At 43.0% G+C, this 15555-nt stretch overlaps 1 pseudogene; it reads left to right on the plus strand.

Moving 5' to 3' along the window:
* Window positions 1-3060: 3060 nt before the first annotated feature.
* Window positions 3061-3808, plus strand: LOC143645248 (peroxiredoxin-like 2C pseudogene; annotated as a pseudogene).
* Window positions 3809-15555: the final 11747 nt, after the last annotated feature.

A 15555-nucleotide genomic window follows, 5' to 3' on the forward strand; every position in this document is an offset into this window, starting at 1 on the left:
ATATAAACTGTGGCAATTCCATACTATAGAAAGAATGTTTTATTGCGTGTATCAGTCAGTTTTCTACAGAGAAATAGAACCAATAGAATAGATAGGTTGATTCAATTCCAGAAATTGATTTATGCAATTAAGGGATTACAAATCTGAAATCCACAGGCTAGAAACTCTGAGTTGGGAACAGATGTTGCAGTTTTGAGGCAGAATTTTTTCTTCTTCAGGGAAACCTCAGTTTGGCTCTTAAGGCCTTTCAACTAATTGGGATGTTAGGAAATAAAAATTAGGAAATAAAGCATTTCCAGCAACCCCAGAAGGCTCTCCCACCCCCCTCCCCAGTCAATACCTTCCCAAAAGAGTAACTACTATTCTGACTTCTATTATTATAGATTAGTTTTGTTTGTACTTGAACATCATATTAGTAAAAGCATGTAGAATATACTCTCCACATGGTTTCTCTCACACAGGTAATGTTTTTGAGATTTTTCCATGCTGTTGTTTGTAGTAATGTGATGGTTAGTTTCATGTGTCAATTTAGCTAAGCTACGGTACCCAGTTTTCAATCAAATGCTAATCTAGGTATTGCTGTGAAGGTGTTTTGTAAATGTAAAAAAAACATCTACAAACAGTTAAGTTGTAGTAAAGGAGATTATCTCCATAATGTGTTGGGCCCTTACTTAGCTTCTCCAGGGCAAACTCTGGATTTCATCTGTTAGCTTAGCATCTCCAAAGTCTGTGTCTTGGTTTCCTTTGTCTGATCTCCACGTCGGTTCTTTGAGCATCTGTGCTTTTCCAAAATGTCTCCCTTTTATAGGACTTCAGTAAACTACTTAAGATATACCTTGGATGGGCTGGGTCATAACTCCATGGAAATTATCTCATCAAAAGTTCCCATCCACACTTGGGGATAACACATGTCCATGGAAAACAACCTAATCAAAAGCTCCCAAACACAATGGGTCTGCTCCCACAAGATTGAATTAGGATTGAAAGAAAATGGTTTTCTGGGGTGTAGTTTTTCTGGGGTACGTAATAGCTTCAAACCAGCACAGCTACTTAAATGTAAACATTTGTAAACAAGATATGAGTACTCTCTATGTAAGTTAAACTCAAAAAAAAAAAAAGTAAACAAAAGAATGAGGTTTGACCATTGCCCCTGAGAAACTCATAACACACCAGTGGGCTTAGAGGATAACTAGACTTTGCAAACACAGAAATCTAGTGGAGAAAGGTAAGTACTAAAAGCAGTACTTTTAGTAAAATGTACTTTAGTAAAAAGTAAAATGCCATTGGACCTCAAAAGAAGGAGCAACTGATTATGCCAGGAGAAAAGGAAGAAAGGACATTCTCATTTATTGAATATCTAGTATGTTGCTAGGTGCTTTACATAAGTTATCACATTTAATCCTGCATGCTCTTGCCACACCATAATATACAAGAAAGGAAACCTTCGAATGGGCTTGTGAGTGAGATGTAGATATTTCAACACAAAATAATGAAAATAACTTATCAGGATTGTGGAACCATTTATGATAAAATCCCTTTGAAATGGTTTAATTGAATTAATAATATATACAAATTTATTAAAAATGAATAAGTTGGTGTTTTTCAGGCAAAGAGAAGGGAAGGATTGCAGTCATGTACTCCATAAGGATTATTATATATCTCACTGTACACTTGCCCCTGGCCCTGACCTCCTTGATTAGAGGAGCACATATGTGTGCTGCACACACACACACACACACACACACATCTTTTGTTTCAGCTGCACTTTGGACTAGTCCACAAAAAGATCTCATGGAGTGACTTGGCAGTCCACTATTGAGAGACCACAATGGGAAGGCATGTTGAACTATCGTGACATATACTGAACATTGTTTAGTTATAATTCCTTTCTTCAGACAAAAGCACAGTGTATATAACCAGTTCCAGGGAAGCTCCTTGTATTGAAACTTGTAGCTCTCTTCTCCCTTCATGTCCTTGGTCCCTTCCCCAAAGATCCCACTTGAGGACTATTGCCTTAGATCAGGGGTCAGCAAACATCTGTAATAGGCCAGATCGCTTGACAGTACATATGGCCTCCATTGCAACTATTCAACTCTGCTATGATAGCATAAAAGCAGCTATAAGCAACATGAAAATGAATGGGCTGAGTTCCAATACAACTTTATTTATGGACACTGAAAATTTAATCTCATCGTGCTTTCACGTGTTATGAAATATTATTCTTCCTTTGATTTTTTTCCAGCCATTTAAAGATGTAACAACTATTCCTAGCTTGGGGGCTATACAAAAACAGGTGTCAGGCTGGATTTGACCTATGGGCTGTAGTTAACCCTGTCTTAGATAATTGCATCTGCCCCACGGAAGTTTTCTTAAGATTTAAAATCCGAGAACCCTGGGATTGGAAAGCAGCTTACAAGGTACTAGTCCTTAATTCCCACCATAATATCCTCTCCAAGTTGTCATCCAATGCCTCCTTGAACTTCTTCAGCTGTAGCAAAACACCACCTCCTGGGCCAGTTCATTCCAACCCCCAGACAGCGCTGATTGCTAGAGTTTTTCCCCATGCCGAGCAGCACCTGTCTCCAGTGACAGCATCTACAAGATACAGTTGGAACTGTGAAGCTCAATATTAACACATCAGGTTAATTTCATGCTCTACTTGTCTTGGGCTGATATTAACGAAAATTAAATTTTGTGCTAATCAGCCTTAGCGTTCAGCATGCACGACACAAATTTATGATTTCTGGCAAGGGTGGTTAAATCATATTTACGTTATTTGTGTGGTGCCTGCATAACAGGGAAATGCTATTACCAACAATTAAACTCCCAGGTTGACAGATGTCACCATGAACACACGTAGCCCAATGCAAGTAGAGATTTTTCTTTGCAACCTAAAGGCGCAAAGTATACAAACCAGGGAGATGCAGTTGATTTTCAATTTCCTTCTCTCCTTTGGATGGTGAGTTTTAAACGTTTCACCAATGCAAATGATTTTATCCCATGCTCTGTTTCCCCCTCCTTTTATTTAGTTTTCAAAAGTAAGTTTCTGGGGGCTCTCGGATGCAGGGCGTGCTGTCCACCCCGGCCCCGGTCACGCAGCTGGTCAGTGGCCACGCAGCCCCGGCGCCTAGCGGCCCTGAGTGCGGGCAGCCCCTGGGTGCCGCAGTGGCCGAGCTGCAGGTGCGGGACGCCGCCGGGAAGCGGGTGCCGTTCGGAGCGCTGTTCCGGGAGCGCCGGCCCGTCGTGGTCTTCGTGCGGCATTTCCTGTGTTACATCTGCAAGGAACACGTAGAAGATCTGGCCCAAAACCCCAAGAGTTTTTTACAAGAAGCAAATGTCACCCTTATAATGATTGGACAGTCGTCCTACCATCATATTGAGCTTTTCTGCAAACTGACTGGGTATTCTCACGAAACCTATGTTGATCCTGAGAGAGAAGTTTATAAGAGATTGGGAATGAAAAGAGGTGAAGAAATTGCCTCTTCAGGACAGTGCCCCCATGTGAAGTCCAGTGTGCTCTCAGGAAGCATTCAGAGCCTGTGGCAGGCGGGGACTGGCCCTCTTTTTGATTTTCAAGGAGACCTGGCTCAGTAAGTTGGAACCTTCATCTTAGGTCCAGCTAATAACATTCATTTCCTACACCGCGGTAGGAATAGACTGGATGACAAACCCATCAGTTCTGTTCTGCAGCCTGTTGGGAGTTGAGCATGTGAACTTTACAAGCAGACCCTCAGTTATTCATGTGTCATTCGGTACAGAAGTTCTCGCTTTTGGTCAGAACCTGGGGAGTAGGGTATTTGGGATGTAGTAGCCTTATATCACTTGCTGACCCTTCCAGTCTTCGAGGAGTTAGAAAAACATACAGAGAGAATGTGATGATTGAATTGCACATTGTCAGGCTGTAAAGCTATATAAAGCTATAAAATTTAAACTACTGTTCTGAACATTTGTTTACATCACGGTATATCCATTCAATGAGAAATATTTCTTTTGTCATTAAAATTATAAATCTTTATGAAGACTATTAAGGTAAGGCAAAGCAACTCAAGACCATTTTATTTGGTGAGAGAGCAGGATATTAAATTGTATAAACAATATAATCCTATTTTGTATGTGTATGTCTTTATTTTTATATGCTTAGGGGAAACAAAAACAGGAAATAAACACACCAGAATATTGCCAAAAAAATAATAAGTTTCTAGGGAGAAGCAAGGAGGAATGTTTTCCTGTTTCTTGGGTGCCAAAGAAAGAAGGTCTTTGTGGGTATCTCAAAAGCATTCCTTCATTGTAGGGGGCTTTTTGGATGAAAGCAGTTGAGTGGAAATTTAAGGGAGGAGGAATGGTTACTCATGGGTCTTCAAGAGTTGGAGAAAGCATGGGAGCTGGGTGAGTGAAACCGGTCTAACTCCCAGGGTGTTTTCCCCTGTAGGGATGAGATGCTTGCCCTACGCATAGTCAGAGTGTCTTGCATTTTATCTTTCTATGTGATTAGTCAGTTGCTAGCAGATGCACGGTGTGGACATAGCCTCCAGGTCTTATTTCCTGGAGAAGGTAAGAGCCTCTAAGTGCATTGGCTCCAGATGGAACTCTCTCCACAGTCTCCATGCACTTTATCTTCATCTATAAGGAAGCATCAGGGGAAACAAAAGTCCTTAAGATCTTAGGCAAACATTTCATATAAGAGCCACTTAGTGTGCTCTGAGACAGGCTGTTGAGGGGTACCCACACATCCCTCTAAACAGATGGAGTGTGCGCTCCTGGTTACTAAGCTGCAGAATTTCAGTCCTGGGCAGGTGGGGCAGGTAAGGCTTTGCACATCCTGTCATTAGTGTGACCCACCATCCAGGTTTGCCAGGGACTGAAAGGTTCCTAGGAATGTGGGACTTTCAATGTTCAAGCCAGATAGTCTCAGGTTAACTGGGATGGTGGGTCACCCCACCTTTAAGGACAGGTGGGGATGGGCAGGCAGTCCTGGGACACCACCTGGTAAATTGTTTAATTGTTCCCAGTGAGGCTTTGGTGATTGCTCCCAATCTTGGATGGACCCACATCTGACAACTCCTTGGGCCCCTCAGAGCCTAACTCTGTTCCTTCCCTCTTCTTAATTATCCATGAGACCAATTCTCTCCTACAGGGGCTGAAGAGTCCAAATTTGGACTGATGGGCCTGGGACAGGGATGCCCAACATACCACATGCTTATTACCTCTTCTACTTCCTGACCCTGTGGCTTACAGTGCAAAATGACCTTGTTTTTTTTTTTTTTTTTTTTTAATTTACAAGTTTGCCTCAGAAAACAGTAAATTCTAGGCAGGTACTACCAATCGATATAAATTGACACAGGAGGTAAGGCCAATTTGTCATCTTTGGGCTGGGACATTCCTCCCAAAGCAATTGGACCCCAAAGGACAGTTGCACGTAGAAGCTAAAGTGCAAAAGTTGAAGCAGCTTGGGGCATCGGGCCAAGGGTAGGATTTGAGGATTGTAGAATCCAGGAAGAGTGAAAGTGATTTAGGTCAATTGATCCAGGATAGGCCTGGGACAAAGCCCAGTTTCTAGGAAGTTATTCAGAGCGGGTGCTGGGCGTGCAGAAAGGGGGCAGGTAAGCTGGCTTCAAGGTATTTCAGACAGCACATCCAGTAGCACCTACATTCAAGCCTGTGCCCTCTCTTCCCCTGGTGCCCCAGCTAAACATCCGGCTAAGGGGCAGCCCAACACAAGCCCCCTGCAGCCATCTCTTCCTACTGCTCTCACCTAGTGGGTTCAGCCTCATGACGATGATGTTCATATGTGCTGAGCACTCCTGTGGGCAGGCCCGGGGCAGGGCATGGAGCCAGCCAGTTCCCATTGGTAAGGCAATACTGGCTTTTAAAACAGTGACATTTTGCTATCCTAGTTGGTTAAAGGACCATTGTCATTAGCTCCTGGAGGCTTCTGCCCCTGTCCCCCCACCCCCCCATGGCCACCCTGCCCTTTCATCCAGGACCTCCTGGTCCTCTTCACCATCTGGCAACTGAGAGAGGTATTGCCTACCCAGTGAGAGCCTCCGGGACTGTTCTGTTGGATCTGACTTTGGATATCAGCACTTTCCAGTATTTTGTGCTATTCTTAAAGCCCTGGCTGTAACCCCATCCTTTCTACCTGACCCAAGAAGGCATATCAGGATATCTGTGACAAATACTAAGTATTTGCGAATTGTATATAGAATGAGCTTACATGGTATCAAATAATATTATGTGTTAACACCTTTATAATTTTCTAGACACTTTACTGTGCTAACCATTTTATCCTCCCAGTAGCCCCATGAGGTGGGTACTATTATTATCCCCATTTTACAGATGAAGAAACTGAGGCACGATGAGCTTATGTAATTTGTCCAGGGTTATACTGCATATGCGTATTAAGTAGAAGTGGTCAGAGGCAGCCTCCCAGGGTACCTACCTCTTCTCCTCCCCCAAGCATGGTAAGTGACAGAATATGGTCCTGTCAGCCAGGATATGGAAACCCATCTGGCCTCACAGCACACAGGTGCTGGAGCAGCCACTGTGTGAACTGACACTCAGAGGCCAGATGGGCCTACGCATATCTCAGCGGAGGCCGGTGGGACCTGTGGCAATGGAGAACAGACACCTCCTTCCCCATGCCTTAGCACCCCAAAACAAACATACGATACATGAAGGAGAGGAGCCAGGGAAACCTATGACTGAATAAAAATGGGATGAATTCAATTTCTTCCACTCTGGTACAGAAAAATAGAGAAAATCATTTTTCTTTCAACCATGTCTAACCTTATTTTTCCCTGTTTGGTCCTGGGAGGGGAATACCCAGGTTTGTCACGTGTCTGGGCTTACTCAGAAAATGCCCAGGACCAGTTCTCCCTGTTCTCAGATGCCCGACTTCTGCTGTCCTGGTCCCTGGGTGGGGGGTGGATAGGGCACAGGCCCCTTCTCAGGGACCTCCCCTCATTTGGGGTCTCTGCTTTGCCTTTCCCTGCTCCTCTCATCACCAGCATGTGGAATTCTTCCTAGGTCTAGGGAGTGGTAAGGAGTGGTTCCTACTGATTGCATTTTCTTTTAGATCTGTCATTTACAGCATGAAATTATGCCCAGACTCTTTCAGACTCAGGCATCTAACACTCAAAAGTCCATGTCTTATAACTCAAGAGCCTAGAAGGCTTTTGAAATCTTGAACACAGGGATTTGGCTCCACAGTTCCTTGTTCTGCTGTAATCAACCAACCAGGAGTCAATGGGTGCCTCCATTGTCCAATTGAGCTGCTCCAAGGAGATAGCAAGAAATATGGGGGTTAGGGGGTAGAATACATCAATTAAAATAATTCAAATACCCACTTAATTGTCATTCCCTGACCACTCAGCCTGTGTAATATTCCTGTAAAATAGTGATCTTCTTCAGCTCCTGCTGGAAATTCCAGAAAACTCTATGGCTTACTGATGCTTTGATTAAGTCCTAATTTAGTGGTGCCTTACCTTTAGCAAATTTCCAAAATCATATAGCTAATCCATCCCAAGAACTGAAGCCCAGCATTACCTTAGTGCAACTCTGAAGTACTGAGAGCACTTAGAAAGCTGACATAGGAGCAGGCACAGAGCAGCAAGTTTTGATTCACACTTGTCAGCTGAAGGCCTTAGCTCTTCAACTCCAAACCCCAGGATGCAAAGCTGGTTCCGTCTTGTGCACCAACTCTGATTAATGACCAGGACTGACTGCTTGGACTGCTGCTGTGTTGAGAAAGATTCTGAGGCTGGATCTGTGCCCAGCAGAAAAGAAATGAAGTGATTGGTTAATACTGTCTGATGTAGGCCTGTGAATAGGGAAAGGGATAGTATTCCTTCCAGGGTCATGCTCATTTTGTTCAAACTCAATCTTTCTAGAAAACGTGCCCCCTTTATGTGAAAGCCTTAGATTACAGGGGCACCTGAGCAATTATTATCCTAAAGCAGCCAAACACGGTATGGGAGGACTTCCCATCTCTGAGGACTGCCATCAGAGACAGGTGCAGGCCACTCTGAAGCTGTTCCCTGCCCATGAGGGATGGGGTGGAGGTGAGATCTCTCAGTGAGATGGTGATCTCATGGAGTCTGGTGAGTAGGCATGGCTACCCCAGGAAGCCCCACAGCACAATGACTGAGTAGAGTACCAGTCTATAGGCAGGAGGCATCTGGTCCTGGGCCCACCCTTTCCTAGATCCTTCTCCACCTCCCAACCCTGACCTGTGCCATTTGAGGCTCTTATCTGCTCTCTGTGCCTCTCACCCTATGTATCCATTTAGCCTGTACCTAGTGGCCTGAAGAATTCATACAATGGGTTCAAACCAGAGCCATGGCCAAGGACATTTCCAGAAAAGGATAGGAAAAAGATAATTGAAACTTGTATGGGACTTTTAAAGTGCTCATAATGGAATTCATTGATTTAGTTGTCTACCTGGGAGGTTGTTATGTCAAATTAGAAGGCCAAAGGCAGATCAGGGATCCAGCCTGGGTTCAGAGATCAAGTCTGGCTTCACTTATGGAAGCACATTCAAGCATATTTGAAGCTTTGGGTAAACTTGGGGGTGTTGGCACCAAGGATGTCTTGCTGTCAATACTGCTCCGATGCTGAGAACTTTACTTCTGCCACAACCTGAACTGAGCTGGCTCTTGGAACTGGGCTGCAGCCTCGGTAACCTGCCTGTCATCTGGGTCACCACAGACCAGGGATCTTGCCCGTTTCTGTCTCCCCTCCTTGCCCCACAGCAGTAGACATCTGCCCATCTGTCAAGCAACAGAGCCATCCTGAATCAAGTGGATTTAGGTCCAAGTTATGAGCCAATTTTGATTGTTCTTAACCCAGTCATCTCTGATATTGCTTCTGTTTTCTAGAGAAACTTTTTTTCTGATCATAAATATAATGTACATTCATTAGAAAATACATTGAAGCGTAGGGAAGAAAAAAGTTTTTTCCTTGACTGATTTTTCTCGACTGTACTTATTACTGCTTTCTCTTGACTGCATTTATTTAGTGATTTTTCTCAACTGCACTTATTGTGCCAACTGACACATGTGGCTTTTACTTATTTATGTGTTTATTGTCTATCTCACCCTTGTAATGGGAGCTCTACAAGGGGAGGAATTTTCATGTTTTACTCTCTACTAATTTCTTAGTGCCCAGAACAGTGCCTGGCACATTTGTAAAATGAATTAATTATTTCACATTGCTGTAAACTCAGATATAATTTGATTCAGCATGATAGAGTGAGCATTTTTCAATGCCAATAAAAATTCTTCAAAAGCATCATTTTAAAGGGCTGGATAATAATTGCTTATATGGACATCTAAGCACATGTTGATTATTCCTGTGGTTTTGGATACTAAAGGATTATACAGTTTAATTTGATTCTCCATTTATCAAGCTACGACAGGGCCAGACTCTGCTGTGTTATTTGGTTTCTTGGTATCTCATTGCTAGTCATATAAACAGATGTAATGTCTAGTGACTCACAGAGAATTTCTGTTGCTGCCCTTTCTTGTCTGGGTGTAGCACTGTGAGCTTTCTCTCCAAATTTGTGGGTAAGCCAGCTGTCAGGCTTGGCTTACTTGAGTTTCACAGAGAAGTAAGCATGGGGAGAGTAGTAGCAGAAAAGACAGGAGGTGGCCAGGTTATGTAGGGCCTTCTAGATAAAGTCAAGGATTTTGGTTTTTATCCCAGGTGCAATGAGAACGTGAGATGTCCCAGTTTCAGTGGTATCTGCACAATGATACCACTTGCCTCATTTCATAGGGGACCAACCAACAAACAAAAATCAGGAGGGAATACAGACCAGATTTAAAAAAACATTATTAATTTTTCTGTTTGAGAAGTTGTAGGTTATAGAAATATCATACATAATATATATAAAATGCAGAGTTCTTATATACTCCCATGTTGCTAATATATTACTTTAGAAAGTACGTTTGTAATAATTCTTGAAAGAACATTTTAATAATTGTGCTACTAAGCATAGTTCCATTGTTTACAGTAGGGTTGTGTTGCTCAATCTTAGGTTTTTTCTTTTAAATTTTATTCTAGTAACATATATATGACCTAAAATTTCCCCCTGTAACCAAATTCACATATATAATTCAGTGCTGTTAATTACATTCACAGTGATGTGCTACCATCACCCCCATTCACTGCAAAACTTGACAATTACCCCAAATAGAAATTCTTTACAATTTAAGCACTAACTTCCTATTCCCTACCCCCAGCCCAGTCCCTGGCAAGTAATATTCTGGATTCTGACTCTATGAGTTTGCTTATTCTAATTACTTCATAACAGTGAGTTCATACAATATTTATCCTATTGTGTCTGGTTTATTTCCCTTAACATGTCTTCAAGATTCCTGTTGTCGCATAAATCAGAACCTCGTTTGTTTTTAACGCCGAATAATATTCCATGGTATGTTTATATCACATTTTCTTTATTCATTCATTGGTTGATGGACACTTGGGTTGCTTCCATCTTTTGGCAATTGCAAATATGCTATGAACATTGGTGTGCAAATATCTGTTCGAGTCCCTGCTTTCAAGTCTTTTGGGTATATATCTAGTAGTGGGCTTGCCTGGACAAAAGATGTCTATACTTAGCTTTCTAAGGAACTGCCAAACTGTCTTCCACAGTTTGGCATTTTACATTCCCATCAGCAATGAATGGGTGTTTCTATTTTTCTACATCCTCTTCAAGACCTGTAATTTACTGTTTTTTAAAAACAGTTTTTAGTTTTGATTTAGCATTCTAGTTGGTGTGAAATGGTATCTCACTGTGGTTTTGATTTGCATTTCCCTAATAGGTAATGATATCGAGCATCTTTTCATGTGTTGTTTAGTCATTTGTATATCCTCTTTGGAGAAATGTCTATTCAGATCTTTTCCCCATTTTTAAATAGGGTTGTTTGTCTTTTTGTTACTGAGTTGTAGGACTTCTTTATATATTCTGGATATTAATCCCTTACTGAATATGTGATTTCCAAATATTTTCTTCCATTGTGTGGGTTGTCATTTCACTTTTTTTTTGGCATGGGCAGGTACCAGGAATCGAACCCGGGTCTCTTGTCTGGCAGGCGAGAACTCTGCCACTGAGCCACCATTGCTCATCATTTCACTTTTATGATAAAGTCCTTCGGTACATAAAAGTTTTTAATGTTGATGTCCCGTTTATCTATTTTTTTCTTTGTTGCTTGTGCTATGGGTGTAAAGAACACAGGCAAGTTTTGAAAATGCTCTGAGGGACTTTTTGAACCTATCTGTGCTAGTTCTTCACTTTCCCTTTAGACTGAGCTTTGCTCACTAAAGTAATTTAGCAAGATTTCAACAGAGTGGAGTGTGTAAATGTTATGCAGCATGAATTACAGTCCTGTAGACATTCATTTCATTACCTTAGATTCTATTAGCAAAGTTTGCTTTATGGAGCAGCCAAAAATGATTTCTCCTATGCTAGCTTCTTAAGAAATGTTTCAAATCCTGTGAAATGCAGGTGTTGTTGAGGTTGTTAAGGGATGCCCATGTTGGTTACTAGGAGGGCTAGTTGTGATTTTGGAACTTGCCTTTGGTTTCTCATTAAAATGCAATAGACCTTTCAACAGATCATCTAATACTGTGCCTGGTCCACAGTGGGTGCTCAATGCTGATGCAGAGTGTAAGTTATTGCAGTGTCTCTCTCTCTGGGCATGCTTCGGACGTGCCCAGGGGCTGTATCTCTCACACTGATACCTATGACAATCAATATCTCTGAATGACAATGGATGAACGATAAGGTTTTCTGGACTTGGACTATATTTTTACAAACACTGGAAATACCCACCAATGTAGGGGCCCTTGGTTTAATGACATTTTGTTGGAAAGGTGGAAGTCCCCGTGCTGGACAAAGGATGAGGAATAAACAGCCTTTCCTGGGGCCACATCCCTCTCTGTCCTCACCATCTGTGCCTCCATCACTAGTGGTTTCTCAGGCCCCCTCCTCAAGGCCTTTGCAGGTGCGCTTCCAATGTGTGGAAAGACTTCTCCTGCATCCCATGTCCACATCACTGATTTCACTAGATAACTGCTACTTATCTTCCAGGAAGCATTCTCTGCTTGCCCCCACCCCACCCCCACTCATCACATTCATTTCCTTGTCATGTACTCTATGTACAGTTTTCATGCTATCAAAATTTGTAATTTTATTTTGTGATCATTTGAATGAAGACAGTATAGAGTTGTGGTTAAGAGCTGGGACAAATCCCCACTGGGTTCAAACCCTGGCTTCACCTTCTACAGACTATGAACTTGGACACGGTATTTTTCCTCTCTATTCCTGTTTCCTCATCCATAGACTAGGGATGATCATAGTATCCAGTTCTGAAGTGATTGTGAGACTTTAATACAAATGTCATTTAAAGTTAGTTTTTGGTATTTGATGAATAAGCCCAAGAGGATGGGGACAGAAAATTCCTTGTGAAAGGAATGAATGAGGAAGTGTGGAGCTTTTCTCCAACGAAGAGGTGCCATGTTGGAGGAAGAGGTGTGCTGCAAAGGACGCAGGAAGACCCACTGGACTAAAATGCCTTCACCCTCGGTCTGCAGAAGTGACATTACTAAGTCACAAGGTTGCCTGGGAGGCCACCAGGAGAAAAAGCACTTTCAAAGGCAACGGAGCACCTACTAAGGGACAAACTCTAAACACCACCCAGACCTGATCCTACAGATCTTCACAGCTTAGTAGTTTCATCAAATGACTTTAATAAGATAAAAATAGAGAGATAGTTCTCAGACCTTAAAATGCATCAGGCTCAGCTTGAGGAGTTAAAACATGGTTTGCTGTCCCCACCCCCAGAATTTCTGATTCAAAAACTCTGAGTTGGGACTTGAGAATTTGCATTTCCTATAAGTTTCAGGTGTAGACAATCCTGCTAGGGTCCAGCAATGGCAGTCTGAGAGCCACTGAAATAGAGGCATGTTCTCTGAGGACCCAAGCAGGAAAGGCAAGGTGATTACATTTAATCCATCCTTCTATTCTTCTTTCTTTCCTCCTTCCCTTCTCCCCTTCTTTCCCTACTGCCACCACTGTCTATTATGGCAGATTCTGTGCTTGGTGAAGGGGATAGAGCAGTGAACAAGACAGAACGGCTACCTTGTGGAGCTTAAACTAGGAGGTGTCAGAAGGCAGGCAGGCTGAAACAGGTGCGGAGAACAGGTAGACATTCAGGGAGATTGTAGATAATTATACCAGGACTTTCCCAAGGAAAAGTTTGTTTCTTTCAGCAATTGGGGCTTTAACAAGAGAAAGTGATAATTCCTCTAAAGAAATCATTCCCAAGACTAAGGGATTAAAGGTGCCCCACAGATTGCAGCCTTTTCTTCAAACATCTTTGGGTGCAGAATCCCTCATCCACTGACTTCTTTCTTACTGAGTGCTTACCATGTACCAGGTGCTGTTCTAGACCTTGGGGGACATGGGAAGTGAAGAAAGCCCCCGCCCTCATGAAGTTTGCATTTAGTGGGGGGAAGCAAAAAACCAACAAATACAGGTATAATTAATCAGGTGATGATAAGAGCTATGAAGAAACCTGAAGCAGGTGTCGAGGGTAGGAGCAGCACCTTCCCTTCCTTGTGATCCCTGCTATGTGTCCTAGAACACGGGGGAGGGGCTGCTTCACTGTTGGGGAGTTTGGAACAAAGAGCAGGGCATGTGAGGCTCTGCCCTTCCCCCTTTCCCTTCTGCTGGGCGTGAGCTTGCCTGCAAGAGCACCAGCCTGAGCCTGCTCAGCTCCTCCCGGCCTTACTCCCCTTCCCCGGCCCCTCTACCCTCCCCTCAACCCCTACCCCCAACCCCAACCTGGTCCATCAGAGCCGAGGCCGGTGGTCCACCTCCCTTGTCTGCCGGTCTGTACCAGAAGTGTACTAGCTCTTGGGTATAAGCCTTTTTATGTTAGCTCTATTGGACATAATGGTGATATTTTGAGCTCCCATCTGCTTTTCCCTCTTTTCTTATTTCACTATTGGAGAACTTATCTTGGGTGGAGGGTGCTATTTATTGGCCCCCACAAACTCAAAGGGAGTAAAAGAATGATAGGAGGTGCTATTTTAGATAAGAGGGGTTGTGAGGGAAGACCTCTCTGATGAGGTGACATTTTAGCTAGAAAGGTCTAAATGGCATGTGGAGAGTAACATGGTCTAAAAGCCACTTGGGAGAAAATGATCCTAGGGAGAGGGAACAGTTCGTGCAAAGGCCCTGAGGCAGGTATTTGCTTGGTGTGTGTATGTGGAACAGCAAGGAGGACAGGGTGGCAAGGAGCTTAGTGATAGTAGAGGAGACATTTCTCAAGGATTCCTTGCTTTCTGTCCTATACAGGCTTGTCTAGATTGGACAACATCAGCCACTAAAGGACCTAGTTCAGTTCAAATCCTTATAAATAGTTCATCCTGGAAGCCCATGGGCTATTGATCTGAGAGACTTACAGGTCTCTCCTGTCCCTGTACAGTGCCAGGCTTCCCTTTGAAAGCGAGCAGCTGAAGAGACACACTAGAGACACAGACTGGAAGATGAGTGAAATCTCTGGGGTGAGTCTGGCTGGAAGGCAAGATCTACAAGACAGAAAACAGAGGTGACCCTCAAATTGAAAGTCTTGTACCTAGCTGGGTGATTGATTACCAGGAGATTGCCCTGATTTTGTTCTCCAATTACGGTGTTTATTTGATGCATCATATTGGGCCTGAAACCTTCAATATCAGCTGGTGCTGTTCATTGTTACAACGTCCTAATTAAGCTTTGATTTATATGCTAATTTTATTCCAAGTGTGTTCAAAAGGGGGAAAGTTATTAGACTTTATTTTGAGATTACATTTTAATCCAGAGGTCTGCCGGGTGGGCACCGTGTTTATTCTGTCGGCTTTGTTTCCAGCATGTTGGTGCAATTGTGATTCACTCCTTGGAGGGGAAAGATGATGAAGTAGTAAGGAGCTGTTTAGAGTCGGTGGGGCTTCTGCTAATTGGAATTATGTAACCTCTTGCCTCTGCCTTGACAGCATTGAAATGAGGCTCTCCTTGACTGCCCAGCTGGTTAGGAGGGACTACTGGGGTGTGCCTCGGGGATGTCACAGGGTGATAAACATTTGGAAAGAAGTCCATTGCCATGACGTAGAGGTTGGATTTTGGAATGTGAGTGGAAATTGGACTTTACCACATGAGTCCCTGAATTTTGTAAGGGTCATGCCAAAACCTCTGGCAAGGGGAACAGTTGGCCTTTGCTACAAAAAGAAGGTAGTTTTTTTTTTCTACATTGTCATTTACCCTCAGGAATGTCACTTGAAATTTCCTGTTCAAGGATTAAAGAGTCTTGCTGTGAACCAATTTATCTTTTGGACCTTAGGAGGTTTATGCAGCCCCCATAAACACTCTGAAATAGTGTGCAAAAATATTGTGTGGATCTGCACATGTGCATTTTTCTGGAGAGGGTCCAAAGTTTTCATCCAATTTTCTAAAGGAGTCTTGGCCCTCCAAAGTGTTAAAATGACAGGACTGGGAAGACTTAGGCTTGGATCTGT

The sequence above is a fragment of the Tamandua tetradactyla genome, chromosome 8, assembly GCF_023851605.1.
Source record: "Tamandua tetradactyla isolate mTamTet1 chromosome 8, mTamTet1.pri, whole genome shotgun sequence".
Classification (NCBI taxonomy): domain Eukaryota; kingdom Metazoa; phylum Chordata; class Mammalia; order Pilosa; family Myrmecophagidae; genus Tamandua; species Tamandua tetradactyla.